The sequence below is a fragment of the Hemitrygon akajei genome, chromosome 18 (genome assembly GCF_048418815.1).
Source record: "Hemitrygon akajei chromosome 18, sHemAka1.3, whole genome shotgun sequence".
NCBI classification, from domain to species: Eukaryota; Metazoa; Chordata; class Chondrichthyes; order Myliobatiformes; family Dasyatidae; genus Hemitrygon; species Hemitrygon akajei.
The window spans coordinates 71,255,428-71,275,070 of record NC_133141.1 but is presented as its reverse complement, the minus strand read 5'-3'; positions in this window follow the sequence as shown (position 1 = coordinate 71,275,070).

Here is a 19,643-nt window from a genome sequence, read left to right as displayed (position 1 = left end):
GGGGGAGTCTAGGACCAGAGGACACAGATAGAGTGGATGTGGAGAGATTGTTTCCTATAGTGGGGGATTCTAGGACCAGAGGGCACAGATAGAGTGGATGTGAAGAGGACGTTTCCTATAGTGGGAGCGTCTATGACCAGAGGACACAGATAGAGTGGACGCGGAGAAGATGTTTGCTATAGTGGGGGAGTCTAGAACCAGAGGACACTGATAGAGTGGATGTGGAGAGGATGTTTCCTATATTCGGGGAGTCTAGGACCAGAGGGCACAGAGTGGATGTGGAGAGGATGTTTCCTGTAGTGGGGGAGTCTAGGACCAGAGGGCACAGAGTGGATGTGGAGTGGACGTTTCCTATAGTGGGGGAGTCTAGGAAATGAGGGCACAGAATGAGTGGATGTGGAGAGGATGTTTCCTGTAGTGGTGGAGTCTAGGACCAGAGGACACAGATGGAGTGGATGTGGAGAGGATGTTTCCTATTGTGGGGAAGTCTAGGACCAGAGGACACACATAGAGTGGATGTGGAGAGGATGTTTCCAACATTAGGGGAGTCTAGGACCAGAGGGCACAGATAGAGTAGATGTGGAGAGGAGTTTTCCTATAGTGGGGGAGTCTAGGACCAGAGGACACATAGAGTGGATGTGGAGAGGATGTTTCCTATACTGGGGAAGTGTAGGATCAGTGGACACAGATAGAGTGGATGTGGAGAGGATGTTTCCTGTATTGGGGGAGTCTAGGACCAGAGGACACAGATTGGATGTGGAGAGGATGTTTCCTGTAGTGGGGGAGTCTAGGACCAGAGGACACAGATAGAGTGGATGTGGAGAGGATGTTTCCTATAGTGTGGGAGTCTAGGACCAGAGGGCACAGATAGAGTGGATGTGGAGAGGATGTTTCTTGTAGTGCGGGAGTCGAGGACCAGAGGACACAGATAGAGTGGATGTGGAGAGGAAGTTTCCTATAGTGGGGGATTCTAGGAGCAGAGGACACAGATAGAGTGGATGTGGAGAGGATGTTTCCTAGAGTGTTGGAGTCTAGGATCAGAGGACACAGATGGAGTGCATGTGGAGAGGATGTTTCCTATAGTGGGGGAGACTAGGACCAGGGGACACAGATAGAGTGGATGTGGAGAGGATGTTTCCTGCAGTGGGGGAGTCTAGGGCCAGAGGACACAGATTGGATGTGGAGAGGATGTTTCCTGTAGTGGGGGAGTCTAGGACCAGAGGACACAGATAGAGTGGATGTGGAGAGGATGTTTCCTGTAGTGGGGGAGTCTAGGAACAGAGGACACAGATTGGATGTGGAGAGGATGTTTCCTGTAGTGTGGGAGTCTAGGAGCAGAGAACACAGATAGAGTGGATGTGGAGAGTATGTTTCCTGTAGTGGGGTAGTCTAGGACCAGAGGACACAGATAGTGTGGATGTAGAGAGGATGTTTCCTATAGTGGGGGAGTCTAGGTTCAGAGGACACATAGAGTGAATGTGGAGAGGATGTTTCCTATAGTGGGGAAGTCTAGGATCAGTGGACACAGATTGAGTGGATGTGGAGAGGATGTTTCCTGCAGTGGAGGAGTCTAGGACCAGAGGACACAGATAGAGTGGATGTGGAGAGCATGTTTCCTATAGTGTGGGAGTGTAGGATCAGAGGACACAGATAGAGTGGATGTGTAGAGGATGTTTCCTACAGTGGGGGAGTATAGGACCAGAGGACACAGATAGATTGGATGTGGAGAGGATGTTTCTTATTGTGGGGGAGTCTAGGACCAGAGGACACAGATAGAGTGGATGTGGAGAGGATGTTTCCTATAGTGTGGGAGTGTAGGACCAGAGGACACAGATAGAGTGGATGTGTAGAGGATGTTTCCTACAGTGGGGGAGTCTAGGACCAGAGGACACAGATAGATTGGATGTGGAGAGGATGTTTCTTATTGCGGGGGAGTCTAGGACCAGAGGACACAGATAGAGTGGATGTGGAGAGGATGTTTCCTATAGTGGGGGAGTCTAGGACCAGAGGGCACAGATAGAGTGGATATGGAGAGGACGTTTCCTATAGTGGTGGCGTCTAGGACCAGAGGACACAGATAGAGTGGATGTGGTGAGGATGTTTCCTATAGTGGGGGAGTCTAGGACCAGAGGACACATAGAGTGGATGTGGAGAGGATGTTTCCGATAGTGGGGAAGTCTAGGATCAGTGGACACAGATAGAGTGGATGTGGAGAGGATGTTTCCTGTAGTGGGGGAGTCTAGGACCAGAGGACACAGATTGGATGGTGAGAGGATGTTTCCTGTAGTGGGGGAGTCTAGGAACAGAGGACACAGATTGGATGTGGAGATGATGTTTCCTGTAGTGTGGGAGTCTAGGACCAGAGAACACAGATAGAGTGGATGTGGAGAGGATGTTTCCTGTACTGTGGGCGTCTAGGACCAGAGGGCACAGATAGAGTGGATGTGTAGAGGATGTTTCCTATAGTGGGGGAGGCTAGTACCAGAGGACACAGATAGACTGGATGTGGAGAGGATGTTTCCTGTAGTGTGGGAGTCTAGGACCAGAGGACACAGATAGAGTGGATGTGGAGAGGATGTTTCCTATATTAGGGGAGTCTAGGACCAGAGGGCACAGAGTGGATGTGGAGTGGATGTTTCCTATAGTGGGGGAGTCTAGGAACAGTGGACACAGATAGAGTGGATGTGGAGAGGATGTTTCCTGTAGTGGGGGTGTCTAGGACCAGAGGACACAGATAGAGTGGATGTGGAGAGGAGGTTTCCTACAGTGGGGTGTCTAGGACCAGAGGACACAGATGGAGAGCATGTGGAGAGGATGTTTCCTGTAGTGGGGGAGTCTAGGACCAGAGGGCACAGAGTGGATGTGGAGTGGACGATTCCTATAGTGGGGGAGTCTAGGAACAGAGGACACAGATAGAGTGGATGTGGAGAGGTTGTTTCCTGCAGTGATGGAGTCTGGGACCAGAGGACACAGATGGAGTGGATGTGGAGAGGATGTTTCCTTTTGTGGGGAAGTCTAGGACCAGAGGACACACATAGAGTGGATGTGGAGAGGATGTTTCCTACATTAGGGGAGTCTAGGACGAGAGGGCACAGATAGTGTAGATGTGGAGAAGATGTTTCCTATAGTGGGGGAGTCTAGGACCAGAGGACACATAGAGTGGATGTGGAGAGGATGTTTCCTATAGTGGCGAAGTCTAGGATCAGTGGACACAGATAGAGTGGATGTGGAGAGGATGTTTCCTGTAGTGGGGGAGACTAGGACCAGAGGACACAGATTGGATGTGGAGAGGATGTTTCCTGTAGTGGGGGAGTCTAGGACCAGAGGACACAGATAGAGTGGATGTGGAGAGGATGTTTCCTGTAGTGGGGGAGTCTAGGAACAGAGGACACAGATTCGATGTGGAGAGGATGTTTCCTGTAGTGTGGGAGTCTAGGACCAGAGGACACAGATAGAGTGGATGTGGAGAGGATGTCTCCTATAGTGGGGGAGTCTAGGACCAGAGGACACAGATAGAGTGGATGTGGAGAGGATGTTTCCTGTAGTGGAGGAGTCTAGGACCCGAGCACAGAGAGTGGATGTGGAGAGGATGTTTCCTGCAGTGTGGGAGTCTAGGACCAGAGGACACAGATAGAGTGGATGTGGAGAGGATGTTTCCTATAGTGGGGGTGTCTAGGACCAGAGGACACAGATAGACTGGATGTGGAGAGGATATTTCCTGCAGTGTGTGAGTCTAGGACCAGAGGACACAGATAGAGTGAATGTGGAGAGGATGTTTCCTATAGTGGGGGAGTCTAGGACCAGAGGGCACAGAGTGGATGTGGAGTGGATGTTTCCTATAGTGGGGGAGTCTAGGAACAGTGGACACAGATAGAGTGGATGTGGAGAGGATGTTTCCTGTAGTGGGGGTGTCTAGGACCAGAGGACACAGATAGAGTGGATGTGGAGAGGAAGTTTCCTACAGTGGGGTGTCTAGGACCAGAGGACACAGATGGAGAGCATGTGGAGAGGATGTTTCCTGTAGTGGGGGAGTCTAGGACCAGAGGGCACAGAGTGGATGTGGAGTGGACGATTCCTATAGTGGGGGAGTCTAGGAACAGAGGACACAGATAGAGTGGATGTGGAGAGGTTGTTTCCTGCAGTGATGGAGTCTGGGACCAGAGGACACAGATGGAGTGGATGTGGAGAGGATGTTTCCTTTTGTGGGGAAGTCTAGGACCAGAGAACACACATAGAGTGGATGTGGAGAGGATGTTTCCTACATTAGGGGAGTCTAGGACGAGAGGGCACAGATAGTGTAGATGTGGAGAAGATGTTTCCTATAGTGGGGGAGTCTAGGACCAGAGGACACATAGAGTGGATGTGGAGAGGATGTTTCCTATAGTGGCGAAGTCTAGGATCAGTGGACACAGATAGAGTGGATGTGGAGAGGATGTTTCCTGTAGTGGGGGAGACTAGGACCAGAGGACACAGATTGGATGTGGAGAGGATGTTTCCTGTAGTGGGGGAGTCTAGGACCAGAGGACACAGATAGAGTGGATGTGGAGAGGATGTTTCCTGTAGTGGGGGAGTCTAGGAACAGAGGACACAGATTCGATGTGGAGAGGATCTTTCCTGTAGTGTGGGAGTCTAGGACCAGAGGACACAGATAGAGTGGATGTGGAGAGGATGTCTCCTATAGTGGGGGAGTCTAGGACCAGAGGACACAGATAGAGTGGATGTGGAGAGGATGTTTCCTGTAGTGGAGGAGTCTAGGACCCGAGCACAGAGAGTGGATGTGGAGAGGATGTTTCCTGCAGTGTGGGAGTCTAGGACCAGAGGACACAGATAGAGTGGATGTGGAGAGGATGTTTCCTATAGTGGGGGTGTCTAGGACCAGAGGACACAGATAGACTGGATGTGGAGAGGATATTTCCTGCAGTGTGTGAGTCTAGGACCAGAGGACACAGATAGAGTGAATGTGGAGAGGATGTTTCCTATAGTGGGGGAGTCTAGGACCAGGGGACACAGATAGAGTGGATGTGGAGAGGATGTTTCCTATAGTGTGGGAGTCTAGGATCAGAGTACACAGATGGAGTGCATGTGGAGAGGATGTTTCTTGTAGTAGGGGTGTCTAGGACCAGAGGACACAGATAGAGTGGATGTGGAGAGGAAGTTTCCTACAGTGGGGGAGTCTAGGACCAGAGGACACAGATTGGATGTGGAGAGGATGTAACCTGTAGTGGGGGAGTCTAGGACCAGAGGACACAGATAGAGTGGATGTGGAGAGGATGTTTCCTGTAGTGGGGGAGTCTAGGAACAGAGGACACAGATTGGATGTGGAGAGGATGTTTCCTGTAGTGTGGGAGTCTAGGACCAGAGAACACAGATAGACTGGATGTGGAGAGGATGTTTCCTGTAGTGGAGGAGTCTAGGACTAGAGGAGACAGATAGAGTGGATGTGGAGAGCATGTTTCCTATAGTGTGGGAGTCTAGGATCAGAGGACACAGATGGAGTGCATGTGGAGAGGATGTTTCTTGTAGTGGGGGTGTCTAGGACCAGAGGACACAGATGGAGTGCATGTGGAGAGGATGTTTCTTGTAGTGGGTGTGTCTAGGACCAGAGGACACAGATAGAGTGGATGTGGAGAGGAAGTTTCCTATAGTGTGGGAGTCTAGGACCAGAGGACACAGATAGAGTGGATGTGGAGAGGATGTTTCCTATAGAGAGGGTGTCTAGGACCAGAGGACACAGATAGAGTGGATGTGGAGAGGATGTTTCCTATAATGGGAGAGACTAGGACCAGAGGACACAGATAGAGTGGATGTGGAGAGCATGTTTCCTATAGTGTGGGAGTCTAGGATCAGAGGACACAGATGGAGTGCATGTGGAGAGTATGTTTCTTGTAGTGGTGGTGTCTAGCACCAGAGGACACAGATAGAGTGGATGTGGAGAGGATGTTTCCTATAGTGGGGGAGTCGAGGACCAGAGGGCACAGATAGAGTGTATGTGGAGAGGATGTTTCCTGCAGTGGGGGAGTCTAGGACCAGAGGACACAGATTGGATGTGGAGAGGATGTTTCCTGTAGTGGGGGAGTCTAGGACCAGAGGATACAGATAGAGTGGATGTGGAGAGGATGTTTCCTGTAGTGGGGGAGTCTAGGAACAGAGGACACAGATTGGATGTGGAGAGGATGTTTCCTGTAGTGTGGGAGTCTAGGAGCAGAGAACACAGATGGAGTGGATGTGGAGAGTATGTTTCCTGTAGTGGGGTAGTCTAGGACCAGAGGACACAGATAGTGTGGATGTGGAGAGGATGTTTCCTATAGTGGGGGAGTCTAGGTTCAGAGGACACATAGAGTGAATGTGGAGAGGATGTTTCCTATAGTGGGGAAGTCTAGGATCAGTGGACACAGATAGAGTGGATGTGGAGAGGATGTTTCCTGCAGTGGAGGAGTCTAGGACCAGAGGACACAGATAGAGTGGATGTGGAGAGCATGTTTCCTATAGTGTGGGAGTGTAGGATCAGAGGACACAGATGGAGTGCATGTGGAGAGGATGTTTCTTGTAGTGGGGGTGTCTAGGGCCAGAGGACACAGATGGAGTGCATGTGGAGAGGATGTTTGTTGTAGTGGGGGTGTCTAGGACCAGAGGACACAGATAGAGTGGATGTGGAGAGGAAGTTTCCTATAGTGTGGGAGTCTAGGACCAGAGGACACAGATAGAGTGGATGTGGAGAGGATGTTTCCTACAGTGGGGGAGTCTAGGCCCAGAGGACACAGATAGATTGGATGTGGAGAGGATGTTTCTTGTTGCGGGGGAGTCTAGGACCAGAGGACACAGATAGATTGGATGTGGAGAGGATTTTTCCTATAGTGGGGGAGTCTAGGACCAGAGGGCACAGATAGAGTGGATATGGAGAGGACGTTTCCTATAGTGGTGGCGTCTAGGACCAGAGGACACAGATAGAGTGGATGTGGAGAGGATGTTTCCTATAGTGGCGGAGTCTAGGACCAGAGGACACAGATAGATTGGATGTGGAGAGGATTTTTCCTATAGTGGGGGAGTCTAGGACCAGAGGACACATAGAGTGGATGTTGAGAGGATGTTTCCGATAGTGGGGTGTCTAGGACCAGAGGACACAGATAGAGTGGATGTGGTGAGGATGTTTCCTATAGTGGGGGAGTCTAGGACCAGAGGACACATAGAGTGGATGTGGAGAGGATGTTTCCTATAGTGGGGTGTCTAGGACCAGAGGACACATAGAGTGGATGTGGAGAGGATGTTTCCTATAGTGGGGAAGTCTAGGATCAGTGGACACAGATAGAGTGGATGTGGAGAGGATGTTTCCTGCAGTGGGGGAGTCTAGGACCAGAGGACACAGATTGGATGTGGAGAGGATGTTTCCTGTAGTGGGGGAGTCTAGGAACAGAGGACACACATTGGATGTGGAGATGATGTTTCCTGTAGTGTGGGAGTCTAGGACCAGAGAACACAGATGGAGTGCATGTGGAGAGTATGTTTCTCGTAGGGGGGGTGTCTAGCACCAGAGGACACAGATAGAGTGGATGTGGAGAGGATGTTTCTTATTGCGGGGGAGTCTAGGACCAGAGGACACAGATAGAGTGGATGTGGAGAGAATGTTTCCTATAGTGGGGGAGTCTAGGACCAGAGGGCACAGATAGAGTGGATGTGAAGAGGACGTTTCCTATAGTGGGAGCGTCTAGGACCAGAGGACACAGATAGAGTGGACGCGGAGAAGATGTTTGCTATAGTGGGGGAGTCTAGAACCAGAGGACACTGATAGAGTGGATGTGGAGAGGATGTTTCCTATATTCGGGGCGTCTAGGACCAGAGGGCACAGAGTGGATGTGGAGAGGATGTTTCCTGTAGTGGGGGAGTCTAGGACCAGAGGGCACAGAGTGGATGTGGAGTGGACGTTTCCTATAGTGGGGGAGTCTAGGAAATGAGGGCACAGAATGAGTGGATGTGGAGAGGATGTTTCCTGTAGTGGTGGAGTCTAGGACCAGAGGACACAGATGGAGTGGATGTGGAGAGGATGTTTCCTATTGTGGGGAAGTCTAGGACCAGAGGACACACATAGAGTGGATGTGGAGAGGATGTTTCCAACATTAGGGGAGTCTAGGACCAGAGGGCACAGATAGAGTAGATGTGGAGAGGAGTTTTCCTATAGTGGGGGAGTCTAGGACCAGACAACACATAGAGTGGATGTGGAGAGGATGTTTCCTATAGTGGGGAAGTGTAGGATCAGTGGACACAGATAGAATGGATGTGGAGAGGATGTTTCCTGTATTGGGGGAGTCTAGGACCAGAGGACACAGATTGGATGTGGAGAGGATGTTTCCTGTAGTGGGGGAGTCTAGGACCAGAGGACACAGATAGAGTGGATGTGGAGAGGATGTTTCCTAGAGTGTTGGAGTCTAGGATCAGAGGACACAGATTCGATGTGGAGAGGATGTTTCCTGTAGTGTGGGAGTCTAGGACCAGAGGACACAGATAGAGTGGATGTGGAGAGCATGTTTCCTATAGTGTGGGAGTGTAGGATCAGAGGACACAGATGGAGTGCATGTGGAGAGGATGTTTCTTGTAGTGGGGGTGTCTAGGGCCAGAGGACACAGATGGAGTGCATGTGGAGAGGATGTTTGTTGTAGTGGGGGTGTCTAGGACCAGAGGACACAGATAGAGTGGATGTGGAGAGGAAGTTTCCTATAGTGTGGGAGTCTAGGACCAGAGGACACAGATAGAGTGGATGTGGAGAGGATGTTTCCTACAGTGGGGGAGTCTAGGACCAGAGGACACAGATGGAGTGCATGTGGAGAGGATGTTTCTTGTAGTGGGGGTGTCTAGGACCAGAGGACACAGATGGAGTGCATGTGGAGAGGATGTTTCTTGTAGTGGGGGTGTCTAGGGCCAGAGGACACAGATGGAGTGCATGTGGAGAGGATGTTTGTTGTAGTGGGGGTGTCTAGGACCAGAGGACACAGATAGAGTGGATGTGGAGAGGAAGTTTCCTATAGTGTGGGAGTCTAGGACCAGAGGACACAGATAGAGTGGATGTGGAGAGGATGTTTCCTACAGTGGGGGAGTCTAGGACCAGAGGACACAGATAGTTTGGATGTGGAGAGGATGTTTCTTGTTGCGGGGGAGTCTAGGACCAGAGGACACAGATAGAGTGGATGTGGAGAGGATTTTTCCTATAGTGGGGGAGTCTAGGACCAGAGGGCACACATAGAGTGGATATGGAGAGGACGTTTCCTATAGTGGTGGCGTCTAGGACCAGAGGACACAGATAGAGTGGATGTGGTGAGGATGTTTCCTATAGTGGGGGAGTCTAGGACCAGAGGACACATAGAGTGGATGTGGAGAGGATGTTTCCGATAGTGGGGAAGTCTAGGATCAGTGGACACAGATAGAGTGGATGTGGAGAGGATGTTTCCTGCAGTGGGGGAGTCTAGGACCAGAGGACACAGATTGGATGTGGAGAGGATGTTTCCTGTAGTGGGGGAGTCTAGGAACAGAGGACACACATTGGATGTGGAGATGATGTTTCCTGTAGTGTGGGAGTCTAGGACCAGAGAACACAGATGGAGTGCATGTGGAGAGTATGTTTCTCGTAGGGGGGGTGTCTAGCACCAGAGGACACAGATAGAGTGGATGTGGAGAGGATGTTTCTTATTGCGGGGGAGTCTAGGACCAGAGGACACAGATAGAGTGGATGTGGAGAGAATGTTTCCTATAGTGGGGGAGTCTAGGACCAGAGGGCACAGATAGAGTGGATGTGAAGAGGACGTTTCCTATAGTGGGAGCGTCTAGGACCAGAGGACACAGATAGAGTGGACGCGGAGAAGATGTTTGCTATAGTGGGGGAGTCTAGAAGCAGAGGACACTGATAGAGTGGATGTGGAGAGGATGTTTCCTATATTCGGGGAGTCTAGGACCAGAGGGCACAGAGTGGATGTGGAGAGGATGTTTCCTGTAGTGGGGGAGTCTAGGACCAGAGGGCACAGAGTGGATGTGGAGTGGACGTTTCCTATAGTGGGGGAGTCTAGGAAATGAGGGCACAGAATGAGTGGATGTGGAGAGGATGTTTCCTGTAGTGGTGGAGTCTAGGACCAGAGGACACAGATGGAGTGGATGTGGAGAGGATGTTTCCTATTGTGGGGAAGTCTAGGACCAGAGGACACACATAGAGTGGATGTGGAGAGGATGTTTCCAACATTAGGGGAGTCTAGGACCAGAGGGCACAGATAGAGTACATGTGGAGAGGAGTTTTCCTATAGTGGGGGAGTCTAGGACCAGACAACACATAGAGTGGATGTGGAGAGGATGTTTCCTATAGTGGGGAAGTGTAGGATCAGTGGACACAGATAGAATGGATGTGGAGAGGATGTTTCCTGTATTGGGGGAGTCTAGGACCAGAGGACACAGATTGGATGTGGAGAGGATGTTTCCTGTAGTGGGGGAGTCTAGGACCAGAGGACACAGATAGAGTGGATGTGGAGAGGATGTTTCCTAGAGTGTTGGAGTCTAGGATCAGAGGACACAGATGGAGTGCATGTGGAGAGGATGTTTCCTATAGTGGGGGAGACTAGGACCAGAGGACACAGATAGAGTGGATGTGGAGAGGATGTTTCCTGCAGTGGGGGAGTCTAGGACCAGAGGACACTGATTGGATGTGGAGAGGATGTTTCCTGTAGTGGGGGAGTCTAGGACCAGAGGACACAGATAGAGTGGATGTGGAGAAGATGTTTCCTGTAGTGGGGGAGTCTAGGAACAGAGGACACAGATTGGATGTGGAGAGGATGTTTCCTGTAGTGTGGGAGTCTAGGAGCAGAGAACACAGATAGAGTGTATGTGGAGAGTATGTTTCCTGTAGTGGGGTAGTCTAGGACCAGAGGACACAGATAGTGTGGATGTGGAGAGGATGTTTCCTATAGTGGGGGAGACTAGGACCAGAGGACACAGATAGAGTGGATGTGGAGAGGATGTTTCCTGCAGTGGGGGAGTCTAGGACCAGAGGACACAGATTGGATGTGGAGAGGATGTTTCCTGTAGTGGGGGAGTCTAGGTTCAGAGGACACATAGAGTGAATGTGGAGAGGATGTTTCCTATAGTGGGGAAGTCTAGGGTCAGTGGACACAGATTGAGTGGATGTGGAGAGGATGTTTCTTGCAGTGGAGGAGTCTAGGACCAGAGGACACAGATAGAGTGGATGTGGAGAGCATGTTTCCTATAGTGTGGGAGTGTAGGATCAGAGGACACAGATGGAGTGCATGTGGAGAGGATGTTTCTTGTAGTGGGGGTGTATAGGACCAGAGGACACAGATGGAGTGCATGTGGAGAGGATGTTTGTAGTAGTGGGGGTGTCTAGGACCAGAGGACACAGATAGAGTGGATGTGGAGAGGAAGTTTCCTATAGTGTGGGAGTGTAGGATCAGAGGACACAGATAGAGTGGATGTGGAGAGGATGTTTCCTACAGTGGGGGAGTCTAGGACCAGAGGACACAGATAGATTGGATGTGGAGAGGATGGTTCTTATTGCGGGGGAGTCTAGGACCAGAGGACACAGATAGAGTGGATGTGGAGAGGATGGTTCCTATAGTGGGGGAGTCTAGGACCAGAGGGCACAGATAGAGTGGATATGGAGAGGACGTTTCCTATAGTGGTGGCGTCTAGGACCAGAGGACACAGATAGAGTGGATGTGGTGAGGATGTTTCCTATAGTGGGGGAGTCTAGGACCAGAGGACACATAGAGTGGATGTGGAGAGGATGTTTCCTATAGTGGGGAAGTCTAGGATCAGTGGACACAGATAGAGTGGATGTGGAGAGGATGTTTCCTGTAGTGGGGGAGTCTAGGACCAGAGGACACAGATTGGATGGTGAGAGGATGTTTCCTGTAGTGGGGGAGTCTAGGAACAGAGGACACAGATTGGATGTGGAGATGATGTTTCCTGTAGTGTGGGAGTCTAGGACCAGAGAACACAGATAGAGTGGATGTGGAGAGGATGTTTCCTGTACTGAGGGCGTCTAGGACCAGAGGGCACAGATAGAGTGGATGTGTAGAGGATGTTTCCTATAGTGGGGGAGGCTAGTACCAGAGGACACAGATAGACTGGATGTGGAGAGGATGTTTCCTGTAGTGTGGGAGTCTAGGACCAGAGGACACAGATGGAGTGGATGTGGAGAGGATGTTTCCTATATTAGGGGAGTCTAGGACCAGAGGGCACAGAGTGGATGTGGAGTGGACGTTTCCTATAGTGGGGGAGTCTAGGAACAGTGGACACAGATAGAGTGGATGTGGAGAGGATGTTTCCTGTAGTGGGGGTGTCTAGGACCAGAGGACACAGATGGAGTGCATGTGGAGAGGATGTTTGTTGTAGTGGGGGTGTCTAGGTCCAGAGGACACAGATGGAGAGCATGTGGAGAGGATGTTTCCTGTAGTGGGGGAGTCTAGGAAATGAGGGCACAGAATGAGTGGATGTGGAGAGGATGTTTCCTGTAGTGGTGGAGTCTAGGTCCAGAGGACACAGATGGAGTGGATGTGGAGAGGATGTTTCCTATTGTGGGGAAGTCTAGGACCAGAGGACACACATAGAGTGGATGTGGAGAGGATGTTTCCAACATTAGGGGAGTCTAGGACCAGAGGGCACAGATAGAGTAGATGTGGAGAGGAGTTTTCCTATAGTGGGGGAGTCTAGGACCAGAGGACACATAGAGTGGATGTGGAGAGGATGTTTCCTATAGTGGGGAAGTGTAGGATCAGTGGACACAGATAGAGTGGATGTGGAGAGGATGTTTCCTGTATTGGGGGAGTCTAGGACCAGAGGACACAGATTGGATGTGGAGAGGATGTTTCCTGTAGTGGGGGAGTCTAGGACCAGAGGACACAGATAGAGTGGATGTGGAGAGGATGTTTCCTATAGTGTGGGAGTCTAGGACCAGAGGGCACAGATAGAGTGGATGTGGAGAGGATGTTTCTTGTAGTGCGGGAGTCGAGGACCAGAGGACACAGATAGAGTGGATGTGGAGAGGAAGTTTCCTATAGTGGGGGATTCTAGGAGCAGAGGACACAGATAGAGTGGATGTGGAGAGGATGTTTCCTAGAGTGTTGGAGTCTAGGATCAGAGGACACAGATGGAGTGCATGTGGAGAGGATGTTTCCTATAGTGGGGGAGACTAGGACCAGAGGACACAGATAGAGTGGATGTGGAGAGGATGTTTCCTGCAGTGGGGGAGTCTAGGGCCAGAGGACACAGATTGGATGTGGTGAGGATGTTTCCTGTAGTGGGGGAGTCTAGGACCAGAGGACACAGATAGAGTGGATGTGGAGAGGATGTTTCCTGTAGTGGGGGAGTCTAGGAACAGAGGACACAGATTGGATGTGGAGAGGATGTTTCCTGTAGTGTGGGAGTCTAGGAGCAGAGAACACAGATAGAGTGGATGTGGAGAGTATGTTTCCTGTAGTGGGGTAGTCTAGGACCAGAGGACACAGATAGTGTGGATGTAGAGAGGATGTTTCCTATAGTGGGGGAGTCTAGGTTCAGAGGACACATAGAGTGAATGTGGAGAGGATGTTTCCTATAGTGGGGAAGTCTAGGATCAGTGGACACAGATTGAGTGGATGTGGAGAGGATGTTTCCTGCAGTGGAGGAGTCTAGGACCAGAGGACACAGATAGAGTGGATGTGGAGAGCATGTTTCCTATAGTGTGGGAGTGTAGGATCAGAGGACACAGATGGAGTGCATGTGGAGAGGATGTTTCTTGTAGTGGGGGTGTCTAGGACCAGAGGACACAGATGGAGTGCATGTAGAGAGGATGTTTGTTGTAGTGGGGGTGTCTAGGACCAGAGGACACAGATAGAGTGGATGTGGAGAGGAAGTTTCCTATAGTGTGGGAGTGTAGGACCAGAGGACACAGATAGAGTGGATGTGGAGAGGATGTTTCCTACAGTGGGGGAGTCTAGGACCAGAGGACACAGATAGATTGGATGTGGAGAGGATGTTTCTTATTGCGGGGGAGTCTAGGACCAGAGGACACAGATAGAGTGGATGTGGAGAGGACGTTTCCTATAGTGTGGGAGTCTAGGACCAGAGGGCACAGATAGAGTGGATATGGAGAGGACGTTTCCTATAGTGGTGGCGTCTAGGACCAGAGGACACAGATAGAGTGGATGTGGTGAGGATGTTTCCTATAGTGGGGGAGTCTAGGACCAGAGGACACATAGAGTGGATGTGGTGAGGATGTTTCCGATAGTGGGGAAGTCTAGGATCAGTGGACACAGATAGAGTGGATGTGGAGAGGATGTTTCCTGTAGTGGGGGAGTCTAGGACCAGAGGACACAGATTGGATGGTGAGAGGATGTTTCCTGTAGTGGGGGAGTCTAGGAACAGAGGACACAGATTGGATGTGGAGATGATGTTTCCTGCAGTGTGGGAGTCTAGGACCAGAGAACACAGATAGAGTGGATGTGGAGAGGATGTTTCCTGTACTGTGGGCGTCTAGGACCAGAGGGCACAGATAGAGTGGATGTGTAGAGGATGTTTCCTATAGTGGGGGAGGCTAGTACCAGAGGACACAGATAGACTGGATGTGGAGAGGATGTTTCCTGTAGTGTGGGAGTCTAGGACCAGAGGACACAGATAGAGTGGATGTGGAGAGGATGTTTCCTATATTAGGGGAGTCTAGGACCAGAGGGCACAGAGTGGATGTGGAGTGGATGTTTCCTATAGTGGGGGAGTCTAGGAACAGTGGACACAGATAGAGTGGATGTGGAGAGGATGTTTCCTGTAGTGGGGGTGTCTAGGACCAGAGGACACAGATAGAGTGGATGTGGAGAGGAAGTTTCCTACAGTGGGGTGTCTAGGACCAGAGGACACAGATGGAGAGCATGTGGAGAGGATGTTTCCTGTAGTGGGGGAGTCTAGGATCAGAGGGCACAGAGTGGATGTGAAGTGGACGATTCCTATAGTGGGGGAGTCTAGGAACAGAGGACACAGATAGAGTGGATGTGGAGAGGTTGTTTCCTGCAGTGATGGAGTCTAGGACCAGAGGACACAGATGGAGTGGATGTGGAGAGGATGTTTCCTTTTGTGGGGAAGTCTAGGACCAGAGGACACACATAGAGTGGATGTGGAGAGGATGTTTCCTACATTAGGGGAGTCTAGGACGAGAGGGCACAGATAGTGTAGATGTGGAGAAGATGTTTCCTATAGTGGGGGAGTCTAGGACCAGAGGACACATAGAGTGGATGTGGAGAGGATGTTTCCTATAGTGGCGAAGTCTAGGATCAGTGGACACAGATAGAGTGGATGTGGAGAGGATGTTTCCTGTAGTGGGGGAGACTAGGACCAGAGGACACAGATTGGATGTGGAGAGGATGTTTCCTGTAGTGGGGGAGTCTAGGACCAGAGGACACAGATAGAGTGGATGTGGAGAGGATGTTTCCTGTAGTGGGGGAGTCTAGGAACAGAGGACACAGATTCGATGTGGAGAGGATGTTTCCTGTAGTGTGGGAGTCTAGGACCAGAGGACACAGATAGAGTGGATGTGGAGAGGATGTCTCCTATAGTGGGGGAGTCTCGGACCAGAGGACACAGATAGAGTGGATGTGGAGAGGATGTTTCCTGTAGTGGAGGAGTCTAGGACCCGAGTATAGAGAGTGGATGTGGAGAGGATGTTTCCTGCAGTGTGGGAGTCTAGGACCAGAGGACACAGATAGAGTGGATGTGGAGAGGATGTTTCCTATAGTGGGGGTGTCTACGACCAGAGGACACAGATAGACTGGATGTGGAGAGGATATTTCCTGTAGTGTGTGAGTCTAGGACCAGAGGACACAGATAGAGTGAATGTGGAGAGGATGTTTCCTATAGTGGGGGAGTCTAGGACCAGGGGACACAGATAGAGTGGATGTGGAGAGGATGTTTCCTATAGTGTGGGAGTCTAGGATCAGAGTACACAGATGGAGTGCATGTGGAGAGGATGTTTCTTGTAGTGGGGGTGTCTAGGACCAGAGGACACAGATAGAGTGGATGTGGAGAGGAAGTTTCCTACAGTGGGGGAGTCTAGGACCAGAGGACACAGATTGGATGTGGAGAGGATGTTTCCTGTAGTGGGGGAGTCTAGGACCAGAGGACACAGATAGAGTGGATGTGGAGAGGATGTTTCCTGTAGTGGGGAAGTCTAGGAACAGAGGACACAGATTGGATGTGGAGAGGATGTTTCCTGTAGTGTGGGAGTCTAGGACCAGAGAACACAGATAGACTGGATGTGGAGAGGATGTTTCCTGTAGTGGAGGAGTCTAGGACTAGAGGAGACAGATAGAGTGGATGTGGAGAGCATGTTTCCTATAGTGTGGGAGTCTAGGATCAGAGGACACAGATGGAGTGCATGTGGAGAGGATGTTTCTTGTAGTGGGGGTGTCTAGGACCAGAGGACACAGATGGAGTGCATGTGGAGAGGATGTTTCTTGTAGTGGGTGTGTCTAGGACCAGAGGACACAGATAGAGTGGATGTGGAGAGGAAGTTTCCTATAGTGTGGGAGTCTAGGACCAGAGGACACAGATAGAGTGGATGTGGAGAGGATGTTTCCTATAGTGAGGGAGTCTAGGACCAGAGGACACAGATAGATTGGATGTGGAGAGGATGTTTCCTATAATGGGAGAGACTAGGACCAGAGGACACAGATAGAGTGGATGTGGAGAGCATGTTTCCTATAGTGTGGGAGTCTAGGATCAGAGGACACAGATGGAGTGCATGTGGAGAGTATGTTTCTTGTAGTGGTGGTGTCTAGCACCAGAGGACACAGATAGAGTGGATGTGGAGAGGATGTTTCCTATAGTGGGGGAGTCGAGGACCAGAGGGCACAGATAGAGTGTATGTGGAGAGGATGTTTCCTGCAGTGGGGGAGTCTAGGACCAGAGGACACAGATTGGATGTGGAGAGGATGTTTCCTGTAGTGGGGGAGTCTAGGACCAGAGGACACAGATAGAGTGGATGTGGAGAGGATGTTTCCTGTAGTGTGGGAGTCTAGGAGCAGAGAACACAGATGGAGTGGATGTGGAGAGTATGTTTCCTGTAGTGGGGTAGTCTAGGACCAGAGGACACAGATAGTGTGGATGTGGAGAGGATGTTTCCTATAGTGGGGGAGTCTAGGTTCAGAGGACACATAGAGTGAATGTGGAGAGGATGTTTCCTATAGTGGGGAAGTAGAGGATCAGTGGACACAGATAGAGTGGATGTGGAGAGGATGTTTCCTGCAGTGGAGGAGTCTAGGACCAGAGGACACAGATAGAGTGGATGTGGAGTGCATGTTTCCTATAGTGTGGGAGTGTAGGATCAGAGGACACAGATGGAGTGCATGTGGAGAGGATGTTTCTTGTAGTGGGGGTGTCTAGGGCCAGAGGACACAGATGGAGTGCATGTGGAGAGGATGTTTGTTGTAGTGGGGGTGTCTAGGACCAGAGGACACAGATAGAGTGGATGTGGAGAGGAAGTTTCCTATAGTGTGGGAGTCTAGGACCAGAGGACACAGATAGAGTGGATGTGGAGAGGATGTTTCCTACAGTGGGGGAGTCTAGCACCAGAGGACACAGATAGATTGGATGTGGAGAGGATGTTTCTTGTTGCGGGGGAGTCTAGGACCAGAGGACACAGATAGAGTGGATGTGGAGAGTATGTTTCCTGTAGTGGGGGAGTCTAGGACCAGAGGACACAGATAGAGTGGATGTGGAGAGGATGTTTCCTAGAGTGTTGGAGTCTAGGATCAGAGGACACAGATGGAGTACATGTGGAGAGGATGTTTCCTATAGTGGGGGAGACTAGGACCAGAGGACACAGATAGAGTGGATGTGGAGAGGATGTTTCCTGCAGTGGGGGAGTCTAGGACCAGAGGACACAGATTGGATGTGGAGAGGATGTTTCCTGTAGTGGGGGAGTCTAGGACCAGAGGACACAGATAGAGTGGATGTGGAGAAGATGTTTCCTGTAGTGGGGGAGTCTAGGAACAGAGGACACAGATTGGATGTGGAGAGGATGTTTCCTGTAGTGTGGGAGTCTAGGAGCAGAGAACACAGATAGAGTGTATGTGGAGAGTATGTTTCCTGTAGTGGGGTAGTCTAGGACCAGAGGACACAGATAGTGTGGATGTGGAGAGGATGTTTCCTATAGTGGGGGAGACTAGGATCAGAGGACACAGATAGAGTGGATGTGGAGAGGATGTTTCCTGCAGTGGGGGAGTCTAGGACCAGAGGACACAGATAGTGTGGTTGTGGAGAGGATGTTTCCTATAGTGGGGGAGACTAGGACCAGAGGACACAGATAGAGTGGATGTGGAGAGGATGTTTCCTGCAGTGGGGGAGTCTAGGACCAGAGGACACAGATTGGATGTGGAGAGGATGTTTCCTGTAGTGGGGGAGTCTAGGACCAGAGGACACAGATAGAGTGGATGTGGAGAGGATGTTTCCTATAGTGTGGGAGTCTAGGACCAGAGGGCACAGATAGAGTGGATGTGGAGAGGATGTTTCTTGTAGTGCGGGAGTCGAGGACCAGAGGACACAGATAGAGTGGATGTGGAGAGGATGTTTCCTATAGTGGGGGAGACTAGGACCAGAGGACACAGATAGAGTGGATGTGGAGAGAATGTTTCCTGCAGTGGGGGAGTCTAGGACCAGAGGACACAGATTGGATGTGGAGAGGATGTTTCCTGTAGTGGGGGAGTCTAGGACCAGAGGACACAGATAGAGTGGATGTGGAGAGGATGTTTCCTGTAGTGGGGGAGTCTAGGAACAGAGGACACAGATTGGATGTGGAGAGGATGTTTCCTGTAGTGTGGGAGTCTAGGAGCAGAGAACACAGATAGAGTGGATGTGGAGAGTATGTTTCCTGTATTGGGGGAGTCTAGGACCAGAGGACACAGATTGGATGTGGAGAGGATGTTTCCTGTAGTGGGGGAGTCTAGGACCAGAGGACACAGATAGAGTGGATGTGGAGAGGATGTTTCCTAGAGTGTTGGAGTCTAGGATCAGAGGACACAGATGGAGTGCATGTGGAGAGGATGTTTCCTGTATTGGGGGAGTCTAGGACCAGAGGACACAGATTGGATGTGGAGAGGATGTTTCCTGTAGTGGGGGAGTCTAGGACCAGAGGACACAGATAGAGTGGATGTGGAGAGGATGTTTCCTAGAGTGTTGGAGTCTAGGATCAGAGGACACAGATGGAGTGCATGTGGAGAGGATGTTTCCTATAGTGGGGGAGACTAGGACCAGAGGACACAGATAGAGTGGATGTGGAGAGGATGTTTCCTGCAGTGGGGGAGTCTAGGACCAGAGGACACAGATTGGATGTGGAGAGGATGTTTCCTGTAGTGGGGGAGTCTAGGACCAGAGGACACAGATAGAGTGGATGTGGAGAAGATGTTTCCTGTAGTGGGGGAGTCTAGGAACAGAGGACACAGATTGGATGTGGAGAGGATGTTTCCTGTAGTGTGGGAGTCTAGGAGCAGAGAACACAGATAGAGTGTATGTGGAGAGTATGTTTCCTGTAGTGGGGTAGTCTAGGACCAGAGGACACAGATAGTGTGGATGTGGAGAGGATGTTTCCTATAGTGGGGGAGACTAGGACCAGAGGACACAGATAGAGTGGATGT